Source organism: Athene noctua, chromosome 2 (genome assembly GCF_965140245.1).
Source record: "Athene noctua chromosome 2, bAthNoc1.hap1.1, whole genome shotgun sequence".
NCBI lineage: Eukaryota > Metazoa > Chordata > Aves > Strigiformes > Strigidae > Athene > Athene noctua.
The window spans coordinates 24,985,486-25,001,748 of record NC_134038.1 but is presented as its reverse complement, the minus strand read 5'-3'; the positions used below and the strand labels follow the sequence as shown (position 1 = coordinate 25,001,748).

Sequence of the window (16,263 nt, the reverse complement as noted above, 5' to 3'; positions counted from 1 at the left end):
TTCACCGACTGTGAAAAATATCAACAAGTTCCAAATAGCACAAATAATTTCACCCTAGGAAAGGGATAATCTATATTTTGTTTGCAAATATTCTGACACGCAAACAAGCACAGCACCTAACTCGGGGGGGGGGGGGGGGGGAAAAGAAAACATTTTCTGAATCAACCTACTAATGAGTCAATACTTTGTTCATGAATCTAGGGCAGTCTTCCATCAACAGTCTGATCTGTTTTCCCTACGGAATTAAATACTACTTTTGATCTTTATTTTTATCAGCATCCGAGGCATATAAATTAGCAACACATATTGCTACATACAGTCCAAACCCCAGCATTATAACTTCTACTAATAGACTACATTGTAGATAGTAAATAACTTAAAGTCATAATAAAGAGGGAGTGCAGATCAGAAATTCATAGAAGAGCATATGGAAAAAGATGCACATTTTCATGCTACAACATTTCAACCGTAAGATTCCTAATAGAGATAACAATTAAACTTCAGATGTCAAAATATCTTCCACGATCAAAGATCCTTAGACCTGTGTGAGTTCTAGAGACCTCAGATATGCTCAGCAGCAATGTCTGTCTCTCCCAAGGACAAAGGACACCTTTTGTTTCTTAGGAGGGAAAGAGTTGCCTCCCAAGCAATTAAGTATCATCTAGTTTACTGTATTTCTCCCATCTGATACATGCAAGAAAGGAAGGGGGGATCACACCTGGGCTGCATCAAAAGAAGCGTGATCCTCCCCCTCTACTCCACTCTTGTGAGACCCCATCTGGAATACTGCGTTCAGTGCTCTGGGGCCCCCAACATAAGGACATGGACCTTCACGAGTGGGTCCAGAGGAGGCCACAAAAAATGATCGGGGACTGAAGCACCTCCCCTACGAGGACAGGCTGAGAGAGTTGGGATTGTTCAGCCTGCAGAAGAGAAGGCTCCAGGGAGACCTTATAGCGGCCTTCCAGTACTTAAAGGGGGCTACAGAGGAGGGACTCTATTGGGAAGTGTAGTGGTAGGATGAGATGTCATGGTTTTAAACTAGAAGAGAGTGGATTTAGATTAGACATAAGGAAGAAATTCTTCACTGTGAGGGTGGTGAGGCACTGGCACAGGTTGCCCAGAGCAGCTGTGGCTGCCCCCTCCCTGGCAGTGTTCCAAGCCAGGTTGGACGGGGCTTTGAGCAACCTGGGCTAGTGGAAGGTGTCCCTGCCCATGGCAGGGGGGTGGAACTAGATGATCTTTAAGGTCCCTTCCAACCCAAACCATTCTATGATTCATCAGTCACCAAGACTTTTGCAGAAAAACAGCTTTCCATTTTCAGAGAAAGAAAAAAATGCACCATTCTCTTTAATTTTTAACCTATTAGTAAATGTAACTGGCACATGACAGACACTTTACAGTGAAGATATTCTTTTAGAGTGAAGTGTCAGAAAGATTTCAGAAGAGATGACAATACTGATTCCTCTCTCTGATCCCAACACAGCACGGATGAAAGGAGCAGTAAACCCACATTTTTTAGCCCATGTGACAGGAGGTCCATAGGCTCTATGGACCAGCAAACACACTAAGGAGGGCACTGTGAATAATCTCATGTGCAATTGCTTTGTGAGAACTGCCACTGATGAAGTCTCCTACCCACTCTGGGCCAGCCTGGAGAGCCATTTATTCTCTCTCAGTCACCACTGGCGACATCAGGCTTAAACTGCACAGAAAAGACACCAACTGATGCAATCACACAATTATTCTGCACTGAAAAACATTTTTTTTATAAATTGTCAGAGAAGAATGTGATGGGTGAGTTTTTATTTAAATTTCAATCATGAAACAGAGCCAGCAAAGAGAATTAAATATTCTTTAAAGATCACAGACAGCTGGGATGGAAATTAAAATATAAAGAGAATGAATTTTTAAAACCAGAGAATAAGAACCTTTCAGAATGATCTCAGCCACATCACCCAGGGGACCCAGGGAGCCACAGTACTCATCTGTATGAACGGCTGATGCTCGGGATATTCAAAGGAAGTAAATGACAGAAAACAGGGACATTAAGAATCTGAAAACTGAGTTATGAAGGTCTCATCTATCTGACATAAGAAGCAAAACCCACTTAATCAGCCACAGCTGAATCTAGGATATGTGTGTGTGTCCATGTACATGGATGTTTCCTTGGTAAATTTAAAAATATTTTTTCTTGACTTCTGCCCGTGCTAAGGATATTACCTCACAAACTCTAAAAGCCTGCAGAAGTCCAAACACTGAATGCAACAGCAAATATATCAAATGAGATGTGCAGAAATATCTCAAACAAGATATTTAATTATTCGTATGTAATTTATTCCCCTGCATGATAAATATGTTGATTCAAATTCTTAAACCTATAGAGCTCAGCACTCATTTACTTTCACTTACAACCACTTTGCAATTTAAACTGCTGTAAATAATTTCCCATGTAGTTTGTTGTTGTAACTACTAGGACTACCGGCATTAATGGGAAGGGAGAGGAGAGCATTCAGCTGTGCAAGCTACAGGAATTCAAAAAGGCTTTAAATTATATTCTGATAGCTTTTTAAAAGCTGTATACTGTAGCAATTCAGTCATCAGGTTCATATTTGTCTGCCAATGATAGATACTTCAATTCCTGCCACGCCAAATAATTGAATCAATCACGTCCTTTCAGAGATCAAACACCCGCAACCACACAACAGACAGCAATTAGTGTCAAGATGGGCCACCTCCAAGACGGAGGTCTTCAGTGAATGGAGTTTCTGGTAAAACTGTTTGCCTTCACTGGCACCCTTCAGATCACCAGTAACCCACGAGTTTGAGAAAGCAAGAGTTCAAAATCCAAGTTATAATACCATGAATCTATCAATTACATAATAATACATAATAACATATAATATTCAAAAAGTGTGTGCATCTGTTTCATACACAAGTCTTTTAGAGTGGGTATGCATACTCGGTTTACCAGTAGAAAAATTAGGTGTGAACAGAAAACCCTTTTCTCCTGAAAGGTGTATTTGTTAACTTAATCCCTTGAGAGAGTTACAATGTACAAAGGAAGCAAGAAAAAAAAAAAAAAAGCAAAACCATCTCCAGAGACAGATAACACTGAATATTTTCTTCTACAAGCTGACTAATTCTCAACACACAGTCACACCCAAAGAAGCCCCACTGAAATTCTGCTTTGCTAGAGCAAAGGAAATGGACTTGACTTTGCCTACAAAGAGACCAGCTCAATGTCATCCTTGTGGGGCGAGCTCCCAGTGCTACAAGCTGAGCGCCAGCAGCTCCCGCCTCTGCCTTTTCCTCTATCAGATGCAGGGGGAAGTCTTCGTGGAAGGCAGGCACCTGTGCAGAAAGGAGCTCCATCAACCCAAGCCTCCAGTGGCAGAAGATCCTTTCAGCAGCACCATGAGCTGGGACAACCAGCACAGAATCAAAGCATAACTTTTTAACTGAACTATAATTTTCAGTTATAATCTTCAGAAAAGGCAACTCAGCCATATGCTTAGATTAGTAAGTCTGGGAACCTGGTGTATGTTACTTTGAGCAAATGGGACACCACTCATTCACCTCCTGCTGGCTCATTTTTCAACTTACTCATAATAGGGTTAGAGACTTTTCCAAGAAAGCCTACATTTAGAAGTTAAAAAAGCAGCACAACAGATTAAGAATCATTAGCAAGCTTTTCTTAACGTGATCATCCTCATTAAGGTGGGATACAGTAAAGATCCAAAAGTTGGGGCAGCTGCAGGCTCGAAGTGATCCAGTTGCGATCAGAGCACAGGTCAGAGCTACAGGGGCTCCAGAGACAGGTGTGCTCCCCTTGTATGAAGGCAGCACGAACCACCAGTGGCTAATCAATCTGGGGTTTTAAGAAGCAGAAATTAAGTTTTGTAGCTGAAGAAAAAATAACCCAGTGTTATCATGCAAGGTTGGTCAAATACAGTGCAGTTTAGCGTTTCATCGGAAGACTATTTCCTATGCAGAAAACATTCTTACGCTGGCCAATACTGTTTTCAGGTCAATCTTCTTTTTTTACATGTCTTCGAACAGTGACACACATGGAACTCCTTCCTCACATACCGATGCAGTCATGTCCCAAAACCAAACTTCAGCAAGGGAAGTGTAACATTTTTTTCTCTTTTTTGGCCTTTCAGTCTAACTTACTGCATCTCTGATGGACCAGCTTAATTTGAATCAGTATATTCAGCAAACAAAAGAATAATTACTTGCAGTAAATACTACCTGTCAATACTACTTTTGCTTGCAGGAGGACCCACACTGTACCTTACATATTTTGTTCACCACACTAGTCAAATACTGACAAAAATTCAGACCAAAATGGGCACTTGGAAAATATGTATGTGTTCCTGTTTACAGACCTGAGTTATAAACTGAGAAGGAAGGAGATAAAGTACAACCAAAAAAGGACTCTCAGAAGTCATCAGTTCAAAGGGTACAATGCAAATCCTGACTACTGGTTTCCACCTGTGTCCAGCACAGAAGTCAAGAGGAAGAACAAGCATCTGAGATCCTTGCTGGTGCTTGTGGACAATGGGTTTAGGCAAAGGGGTCTGGGAAAGACTCTGGAACTCATTAGCTGCACTTGGCCAGCACGTATCCATAGCCATCCAAACTTGTCAGGGGGCGAAAGCCAAAGTTTTGGTGGATGTAGCACACTATAATCTTAATCCACCCTTGACAGCTAACAGAGGTAAATAAAAGCTCTAGGACTGTGATGTTTTCAATATGATAAAATTAGATTTCATTAGTAATTCCATAATGCATGAGTTAACATTGCAAGCCTCCAGTCTATCAAACTAAATTATGGTAAGCTGGTGCAATGAAAACAAGCAAATGTATTTTCAGAGTTTATATTGTTAAGAAAATAGATATTCAATCAGAAAATAATCTGTATCAAGTTTGTTGTGCTTACTTGAAAAAAACAAATTCTTCCTAGCAACTGCTTAAATGAATCTTACAGATGCAACATGCCTTATTAAAGGCCTTTGATTAAAAAAATATGGATTGCTAATATTGTATTCTGAGTCATCTATTTTCCCATCTGCTAGCAATTCCTACAATATGCACTATCAACAGAATGGCTAACAACAATAATTTTCTATGGCAATTGCAAAAGTGGGTTGCCTATAGCACTTTCTAAGATTTAACCAGCACATGCCTTGGATTGTTTTGTGTTGTTAGTGGCCTCAGGTAAGAAAAACTTTTTCCCTCCAGCTGTTCCCTTTCCTCTGCTGAGCTGAGTTTTCTTTCTCTCTAATGGAATGAGCTCCACTGATTACTTCAAACTCTTTTTTTACTAGTATGAAAAGTTAGACTTGAGCCAGGATCCAAAAGGTACAAGGTGGGCCTCACTGATCAATTTTTCTTATCTATGATTCACATCCAAAATCCACGAATCTCACTTATGTAGTAGTTGTCTCAGGCTTGTGTGCAAGGAAATACTCCACAGTTACTGTCGTCTGTTCAGCTGCTCCCATGCAGCAGCGAGGGGAGAACTGCTTTATGTTTGCTTATACAGCAAATCATGCTGACCTTGTATAAGCAGTGTCAGGTGATGAACTGTCTCAGAGCTCTGACTTGCTGCCATCCCCACGCCTGCTGACACTACAGTGGGCAAATCAACCACGAGGAAACAAACTCAGACATGGGATGAAGTGAAAGCATTTATTTCAGGATGTCTGAAGAGCAAGTCTCCTTGTTGCAAAACCCAAAATGTGGAGTTATACAAATACAAAAAGGAACTCATTTACTATTACTATTTTTGAAAATTTGATAGAGAAGGACCAACAACCTAACTTTCAAAAGCCAAAGTTCATTCCACACAACTGCAGTTATCTTAAATGTTTGGGGGGCAAAATAAACACATAGCACTATAAGAAAATTAAAGATGGACAACTTCATGTAATTTTAAGAAGTCTTTTTAGGAATAAAATTGTATGTTAATGTTCCATGATTAATTCCTATTTTCATTAACAGAATTCTCTCTGCTCAGATGTTAAAACTGTATGTCATTTTAACAATACAAAGCTAAATCTTAGTCACTATCATCAATATTTTTCAGCTCTAGAAGGCTTTTCTTAGCTTCATACAAAGTTATATTTCAATAGCAAACCACCAAGGGGAAAAAAAAGAGTTTTCTATAGCATCAGTGCATACTATCATTTGCATACCTTTGTTGAATACTGCCCAGGGCTCTCCTCCAAGCACATTAAGTACTGCCAATCCTAAAATTCAGAAATCATGAGTTGGGTCCTTCACCTTCATTAAATTGCCCTTTTAAAAATTAGATTCCTAAAATAAGAGGTTTTGAGGAGGAGGGAGGTGTCTTTTTATTTCCCTTTTCATTTTTAAGTCATGAGGAGGTAGCCAGAATCTAAATATTTCTGCAATTAAAAAGGTTAAAAAGTTCAGGGGAAAGAAAAAAAATCTAGTAGTCAAAACTTTAATGAACAATCCTGACTAAAGGAACTGAAATCTAAGAAAAAGCACAGATCATCGTGAAGTATAAAATGAGTAATAATGTTGACTCTTGCCTGTTGCAATTTTAACCAATTCCTGACAAAAAGTCATTTAGTGTGTATTAATGCTTTATCATATCCTAAGCAGTACAAATAACGTTTACATTGTTTTTACCTATTATAGCAGCTGATGTTCATGTAGTTGCAAGGTATGTAATTTTTACTAAACGTAACATTTTTACTAAAATAAACATAGAAGAATCTGAGCACAGGGAAAAAAACTGCAAGAATCTCAGAAACCTGGCAGCTAGTAAACATCCATTAATAAGCACCTGTGAGTATCTGATAGGTAAGTTTAATAAACAAATTTAATTTTAAAAGTGTACAGAAGGAAAAAATCGTACCGTTCCCTCTTTCCTATGTCATTTACAGAGAACATATTGTTATATTACATGCTTACAATTGAGTCTACTGAAGCACAGCACATCAACTTCTCTTTAGAATTGTATCATTCATCACAGACATTATTAAAAATTACTTTTAGAGTATCACAGGCAAAAATTCAGTTTGAAATGCCTTAGAGAAGATCTTGGTGGGGTTTTTTATATACTGTGATTTTCTATACCAGGCATCTCAAGCTTAATGGTACAGTTAGCCCTAAAGAATACTATAAATGTTTACTGGAGCTCCTAACAGAGTAAATAATCTAAAGCTTAGGAAAAACACTCCATCTGGATACTCACCATGCTATTTAAACTTGATTGCAAATATACCCACACAGTGCTGATAGCAAAGCAGCTATCACACCTGATCTAAAAATATAAAGGATTTCCCCCTCAGTCAGTCCTTTCTGCTTTTGGAGAAAAAAAAGCATGTGAAGAAAAAACAAACAAAAAACCCCCAAACACCTTTTCAAATGCTACCAAGCAAAGACATAAAGTTTTAAAATGAAAAAGGATTCTTTAGCTAGAGCTCTTAGTACTAAGTATGTAGTATCAAAAAGTCAGCATTTTATCTCTAATCTATAGCTCTCCAGGGCAAGTGCTTTTAGTTGTCTCTCATAATGAGCTCAGCTATCGGCAGGTACATTACAGTGCCCTTGAGTTCACCGTATCACATTTCAGCAAACTGCAGTTATCATTCAGCTACAGAAACCCAAATGTTACCTTCATACTCAAAAGTTTTCTCAAGTTAAGGCACTGCCTCCTTTACATGATTCTTTCACAAGAGGCTCATTTTTAAAATGTTCAGAAAAGAACAATATTACATTTCTGTAAAATTCTACTAAGTACTACACGCAAATGCAAGCTGTATTACGAACAAAGATATAAACTATCTGGGATGAGAGACATTTCAAAAAATAAAACCATTCAGTTAAGATCCCCAAACATCCTAGAGATAAAAAATAAAACGTGTTCCCATTTTTGCTAAAATATTTTGTAAATATAAATCTATATTGAAAAGTAAAGACATAAATAACATGACATAGAAGTCCTGAGGTTAAAAAGAAAGCTGTATTAAAATCTGCAAATTCATGAAATACATAATATCATTTAAAGCTATTTTTCTTCAATGGTTCCATTTAAGATTATTTTAAAAATAGAAATGAAAACAGAAACTCATTAAATAATGAGTTATGACACAACAAGATACATGCATGCACAGAGATAACCTTGAACTTAAAACCAGACCCAGAAAAGCATTTAACCTGAGGAGCAATGGAAGAAGCTAGCAGAATTTTAAACCTTAAACCTCAAGTCTCAGCATCCTAGTGAGGGACAATACAAGTGAATCTCAAGTTTCTTAGAAGTACAAAATGTTGATATTCAAAACTAAAACAAAAACAGACACAGAAAAACTAAATTCTCCTAACAGGAAAAGTCTGTTGGAGGAGAGACGCATCCCCCCAACCCAAAACACACACGCAAATTTGTATCTTTTTTGCTGGGCAACCTTGACTTTGTTATATTCTTTATAAGGAAGAAAATTCAGTTCAGTTTAAACCAGCCAATTCAGAAAGGATCTAGGAAAATAACACATCATATTTAATAAATGGAAAAATGATAGACATACTGGTTGCGGGGTTTTATTTCATGCAGAAAGCATTCTGGTAGTCACGTACAAGACAGGGTGGGTTTCAACCACTTTTGGTACATAATGGACAGGAAAAAAATCCTATAGTCCAGAAACTTAGGGATATTTATAGGCAACAAATGCCAGGTTTCTTATTCCCTGGGAGAAGAAAGAAAATATAGCAACGACAGCAAAAAGACAGTAAAACTAAGACATCAGATGAGAGAGGCCTGCAAAACATCAGAAAGAGCAGAATCTGAGTGCAGCAGCTGAAGAAAGCCAGGGCTAAGCAGTGAGATTTAACTGAGCTGTTAGTTGCAGCAGGTAAAATAATAGATCCCCGACTCAGAAAAGGCACACGCAGGTTACCGCCTTGGGAGAGGGATCAGGGAGAGGATGACAGCCAAGCCTACCTGAGCTTAAGCACCAAGACACAGTGCATGCATGCTGCACATAGAGACCTGCAGTGATCTGGGAGGGGAGAAGTAATCCCCCATCCTGAGGCTACTCGCATCTTTGCTAGACAGCACCAAGTTTCATTTTCTGTACCACTTCAAAGATTTTACAGAAGCACTGCTGGCTTTTACAGAATGTGTCTCAGCCCATAGTTCCCCAAATTTTCTTTATTCCTTCCTCAATTTTTTTGAAATCTTTTCTTCCCCCATAGAACTGCTTGACTAACTATTTAGTTTGATGTGGTTCACAGTTTTCCTAAGCACTGAAAGAACTCAGTTTACTAAAAGATTTGGGCTCCCAATAGCAGCCCATGGAGTCCCTGGATGACAGAAGGGTACTGTTCTAATCCTGCGTCACATTCAGCAGCTCACCAGCCACAGGGGCTGGAAATTTTGTTTGCTTATCATAGCTTTGCTGTTATGAAAAATAATTAAAATCATCTAGGAAACTTTTTTATTGGGCTCAAGAACTGAACAGATTTTTTAAAAAAATCTCTTTATATCTTAAACAACTCTTTTTAATGCTGCCTTCTACTGAAGTCTTATCTACAAATCATACCAATCAGAGAAATACTACAAAGTAGTAGTACAAAGTAGTAGTACAGAGTAGTACAAAGCTGGTTCATTAAAGTGGGTTTAGTTTTTCTTTTGTCAAAATGTACCAGCTCCACATTTGTGAAACACAGCTTAAACACTATCAAATAACCTTTAATCATGCTGATGAAATCCATTTTATGATGGTCTAAATCTAGTAGACAGCTACTGTCTTGCTTCTAATCCAGACTAAATCAGATCTAAAATAAGTGAACAAGTATAGAAAATGATAATCTATGAAATAGCACCACATCTAGCAGCTTTTAAATAATATACAGTATCTTTTCCTTTACAGACATGTAGTAAGCTACTCTCACTACAAGTAATATACTAAGAAATACCCTGAAAGTAGGAAACTACAGAACAAGATAATAATTGATAATCATTCATGTCAAAACACAATTAATCAAGAAGCCCATGTACCAACATACAACTAAAAGGAATACTAAATTTAAAAAGCACATCACTCTTATCTTAACGAACAAGATATCCAGGCTCTCTCAATACTGAATAGTACACTTAACCATAATCTAATTCTGTTCTTGAAAATACAATCGATCCTGTGAAAAGTGTGATGCTCATTCTGTATTAGTTTAGAAACTACATTTATTCGTTGAACAAGATTCAATGATTCAGTGGCATGTTCATTTACTGAATCCAGAACTGCCAAAATCATTTGCCAAAGAAATATTTTATTATTAAATATTTTTTCTATGACTCAAACATTAATGCAATCAAGCCAAAAATTAGCACAGTTCTTTCTTACCTTCACAGTATTATCTCCTAGGAAGGTCTACAGTATTTGATCTATTTGCTTTGTCACAGGGTACAGAACAACACTGGTTTGTATAATTAGGTTTTTCAGATTATAATCTGCAGATATAATTGTGATTTAGTGCTCAATGCAAACAGGTACTGTGCAAGCTTTTGTGCCAACACTGTCGATTAATGACAGTCCCAATTTATAGTGCTCACTATTCTACTTCTGCATCTCTGGACTAAGTTATGCCAATTATATAGCCCACAACTAAGGAATGGTATGAGTTCTGTAAACACTTATGATGTGATACAAGTCTCAGCAGAATCTTTTGCGTTTCTCTGTTGGTTTTCCAATTCATCTTTTGAGTGAGTATCTAGGTTTCAACCATGTTTCAGTTTTCTAGATTTAAAACCCATAAAGAAAAGGAAAATAATTATAAAATCTTACTCATTGCATAGTATATCAACAATGAAAATACTATACATACGGCATTTGAACATCTATACCATTCAAGTGCCTTTAACTTCAAATTTAAATCCCTCTCCAGAAAACCACTCTTGAGAATTTAATCTAGGTTTTAAAACTGATTTAGTATTCATGATTTGGAAGTAGAACCAAGGGCCTCATCTGTATTATTTCCAACCCTAACTACCAGGGCAGGAAATAATGAGAGCTCCCATCAAGCTCCAACTCATGCCAAACAATCCATCCAGCACATTCCTAAACCATATAAAAAGGATAAGGAAAATGTGAGCCAGACAAATGCATTCCTCAAATGCAAGGTGTCAGTACTCAAAACAAAATCTGTGCTCAGTGCAGTCAACGGCTATAGAGCTCATAGGCTCATCTTTAAATAAAACTGTGTGTTTCACAACTGCACTTTCAGTAATAATTAAAAGCCAAAGAAAATTTTATTTCAATTTACAGTGCCTAGTAAAAGAAGTTCAATTGCTTCATCCATCTTCAGTGTAATGCTTTTCTAAAGTAAAGACAAAAATATAAATGTTGACATTATTAAATGCTCTTGCAATTTATTCAGAATACATCACTAGGGTTTCTGCTTACACAACATCTATTCCTCAGTTTGAATGGCATCTTGCATTCAAAGACATAACACTGAAAAGAGACAGTACAAATTAATAGGACTGGTCACATATTAAGTGTCATTGTTCAGTAAGAACAGAGAAGGTGTGAACAACTTCCTCATCACCAACAGATCTTGTGTGCATATATAAGCACAAATATAAGGAAAACATAGGTTTACTGTTAAAAAGGTTGTTTATCTGTCCTGGACTTTCTATATTAAATATTAATTTAGCAACACACAAGGATTACTTCTTGATCCAGTTATTGCACATGTCTGAATGCAGGCATTAGGATTTACTGTTGAAAAAACCTACTCTCAGAAAGACATATAAATAGATAACACATTCTTGAATTTATGCTAATGAAATTCACCTTCTGTGGTAGAAGGATGTGGGAGGCGGGGAATTCTAAATGTCTTTATAATTATTACATCCTGTCACAAGCAGAAAACAGCACCATAACAAATAGTTTAAAGGCTGGTATTAACATACAGCAACAAATCTCAACAACCTCAGAAAAAGAGTCCCTAGCAGTGGTCTCCTCTTGTCTACCCTTTCCACCCAAAAATAATGAGATGTATTTTCATCTGGAAACTCTAATGATTTTTCTGGGTAGATTCTACTGGTGACAGAGAAGTGGCTTTTGGCTTTAAGCCACCATCTTGTGAAAAGCTGTTACGGTTTTGAATACAAACTACCTTGTTGAACTACCACACATACTGAGCAGTGGACCGACTAGCCAACTCTTTTCTCCCAGAAGAAACACTGACAGCTCAGGTTTGGATGGGGGAAAATTATAGCTTTTTTTCTGCTTACTGTCTTTGAGACTTGCACCACTGCTTGACACAGGTGGAGATCTTGCATTCTTATGGTCCGAAATCATAGTGCAATCAAAAACTAGATGCCCCAGTATCCTATCATCTGAGAAGTTACACTAACAATTTAAGAATGCTATAGACATGAAGAAGGCAATGGGTTGGGGTTTTAGACAGCACTGAAAAGATAAGGTTTTCATTATAATATTCCTACTTCCTCAGTTCATTCAATTAAAATAAGTCATTTTGATTGCTTTTCATTAGTGATTCTAACTTTAAACACTCATTCACAGAGGTACTGGCTTCTCACAGCCCTCACCCATTTCAATCTCAAACCACATTCCTCTCCTTCACGAGTTATCTCCTCCTGCTTTAAATACAATCTTAGAGAAATATCTCATTCTGTTGTTTTTGACATTAATATCTCCAAACATCTTCCATTCTGGGAGTTTGTAGTTATGCCATCTGACTGTCCATATAGCACAGGGAACCCTAGTAATTATGAACTAACTGCCTACTAACCCGGTTAATGATGATGTTACGTTTACCAGATCCTGGCCATTAGAATTACAAAGAAGTAGTTCCAGCAATTCAACAATTTATCCTACTTCCACAAATGTATTACATTTATACTCTCCCAAGTGGCATCACACCTTGCCTAGAAGCAGTAACGTTGCAAAACTATAAGGCAATTTAACTTAATCATATTAATTTGCTTAACTATGCTGAAAATATTTCACCTCTTGCTCAGCAATTTAATATCATGCAAAATTTTGAAAGCAGTATCACTTGAAAATTGACAAATTTGCTATTTATTGTTGCCATAACAACCATAGAAAATTGTGTAAGAAAATACCAAGCAATACAGGACGAAACACCATAGAAACAGATAAGAATAGAACAAGTTGTGTCAGCACTAACCTTAAGGGAAATTTTAGGCACAAACATGTTCATGGATGGAATCAGGAAAAGGTGGAGAAATAGAAAAGGGCAGTTAAGGTGGGGAAATCAAAACATAGTTATATGGCATACTGACGATGTTCTCCAGTAGATTACATGGAGATTCGTTAAAACCTCTTACGAAAATTAAAACACGTTAGATAAAAAAATCAGCAGAGATTATGACAGAAACTTGTTTTGCTTTTTAAATCTCTTGCTTATAATGATACTACTGCAGTGTTGCACGATATGAATAGCTAAAAGCCCAATGTATTGCATTTGTGTGGCAAGGTTTTGGTAGTGGTGGGGGCCTACAGGGGTGGCGTCTGAAAAACTGCTAGAAGCTCCCCCCATGTTTGACAGAGCCAATGCTAAATGGCTCCAAGATGGACCTGCTGCTGGCCAAGGCCAAGCCCATCAGTGATGCTGGTAGCACCTCTGGGATAACATATTTAAGAAGGGGAAAAAGTTGCTGCACAACAGCAATTGCAGCTGGAGAGAGCAGTGAGAATATGCAAGAAATAACTGCAGACACTGAGGTCAGTGAAGAAGGAGGGTGAGGAGGTGCCCCAGGCACTGGAGCAGAGGTTCCCCTGCAGCCGTGGTGCAGCCCATGGTGAGGCAGCTGTGCCCCTGCAGCCCAGGGAGGTTAATGGTAGAGCAGATCTCCACCTGCAGCCCAGGGAGGACCCCACACCAAAGGAGGTGGATGCCCGAAGGAGGCTGGGACCTTGTGGGAAGCCCATACTGGAGTAGGCTCCTGGCAGGACCTGAGGACCCGTGGAGAGAGGAGCCCACGCTGGAGCAGGTTTTCTGGCAGCACTGGTAACCCTGTGGAAGGGACCCACACTGGAGCAGTTTATCAAGAACTGCAGCCCATGGGAAGTTTGTGGAGGACTGTCTCCTGTGGGAGGGACCCCACACTGGAGCAGGAGAAGCATGTGAGGAGTAGTCCTCCTGAGGAGGGAGAAGCAGCAGAAACAACATGTAATGAACTGACCTCAACCCCCACTCCCCATCCCCCTGCACCGCTGTTAGGGAGGAGGTAGAGAAAATCAGGAGTGAAGTTGAGCCCAGGAAGAAGGGAGGGGTGGGGGGAAGGTGTTTTAAGATTTGGTTTTATTTCTCATTATCCTTCTCTGATTTGGTTGGTAATAAATTAATTTCCCCAAGTCGAGTCTGTTTTGCCCGTGATGGTAACTGGCGAATGATCTCTCCCTGTCCTTGTCTCAACCCACAAGCCTTTCATATTTTCTCTCCCCTGTCCAGTTGAGGTGGGCAAGTGATAGAGCAGCTTTGGTGGGCACCTGGCATCCAGCCAAGGACAATCCACCACACCCTCAAAACCAAAATACAGTAATAGCTAAATTGCTGCCAGTTCTACATGGTTTTCTAAAATTCCCTCCAGCAGAAGGAACTAACAATTGATTCACGAAGTTATGAAGGAATTCAAATGTAGGGATCTATTTTCCTGTAGGTCAGTCCACTACTGCACTGTATAATAAATGTAAACATGAAATGATATCATTTCCATCTCTGCTCCTCACCTTTCCAGCGACCTTTCAGAAAAAACATCCTGGAGCCTGAATTTTGTTTAACATGGAAGTCATACAGGCTGGATAATATGACATTCCTACCTATGAGCAAAACATCTTTAATTCATTTATTTCTCCTAAAATAAAAATAAATGTTATACATATATCTCTATATCAAAGCTAGAATCAACACATGGAACAGCCAAAATCAAAGTTTTGTGTACAGTAGAAGAAATAATACATTTACAGCTCTTTGTTTAAAGAATTAGCCAAAAATTGAACTTCTCCCTAGTAAAACTCCTTTTTGGATGATATCCGCTGATTTGTATTGAGAGCATAATCAAGGAAAAACACTTTCTTTTCATATCTCTCTTGTTTCAAAGAAGGACAAAAAAGCAGATGGGATTAAAATGGAATTCAAACCAAAGATGGTAAATTTAGATTTGATTCAGCAGACATATGGAAACCATTATATAAAGAAGGGAATTCTTGCATAAAAAAGTTAGTTCAGGTGAGATGCAACTAAACGAAAGACAAGAATCTTGGAAGCAGTCTAAATAAAGGATAGAGATTAATGTGATCTAATGTCAGGAGGTAGCCAAAAGGGTCAGTCCAGAATTGTGAAACCCTTGGCCTCCTGACCACTTCCCTGCATAAGAACTACCAATTCTGCAACTACAGGGTGAACTGGGAAAGAGGGGAGGGGAGGACAAGGGGGTGTCAGATGTTTTTTGAGCACACCAAATTGACACAGCTCTCTGGCTACCTGAGTGCTATGATCAGTACAAGGAGAGTAACAGAAATGAGCAGCTGTTCCTTCTGCCATGCCTCTCTTTCCATACCCCCATCTCCTGAATAAATCTGGGGTGAGATGCCACACATTTATCCCTGGTTCCAAGATATAGGGACCAAGGTCAACCCACCAGCAGGCCAAAGACAATAGCTAACTATTAACCTCAGCCCACAACACATACTTCAGCATATGTATTGATCTGGATCCCTCTTCTGAGAGACAAATTAGTAGTAGTAGTAGTAGTAGTAGCATCACTGAAACTTGTAGCAAATTAACTTCCTCTGAAACCTCCATCTTTGCCAAATTTGGATAATATGATTCAAAATTTATCAGGACAATCACATAAGTCTCATTTCCTCAGGAAACAGACCAAAAATAATATACAGCTAGACTGCACAAAAATCTTCTTTGTACAGGGTAATAAAAACCTGGAAATACCAATACGATTAAATGTTAACAGAAAATGCACAGTAAAACTGAGTATCTCATTTTGGATAAATATAGATTGAGGAAGAAATCATAAACATCTATGAAAGATGGCCATGATTTTGTGACAAAGTGAATAAAATTGATTTTATACACTACAACTACTAAAGAATTAATTGTATAAAGTATTTTCCCCAAAGTTCTGGCAACAGGATTAGTAGTTTCCTCAAATTCAGTCTGCAAGCAGAACTGTAAACAAGTAATTCAAATACAATAGTGGCGGATTCTGCAGGGCTA

The 16,263-nt window shown here is 38.4% G+C and overlaps 1 protein-coding gene across 3 annotated transcripts in view; it reads right to left on the bottom strand.

The window, feature by feature from the left end:
• The window catches only part of STK3 (serine/threonine kinase 3), a 144,859-nt gene that overhangs the window by 8,401 nt on the left and 120,195 nt on the right, over positions 1-16,263 (bottom strand). The window lies entirely within an intron of this gene.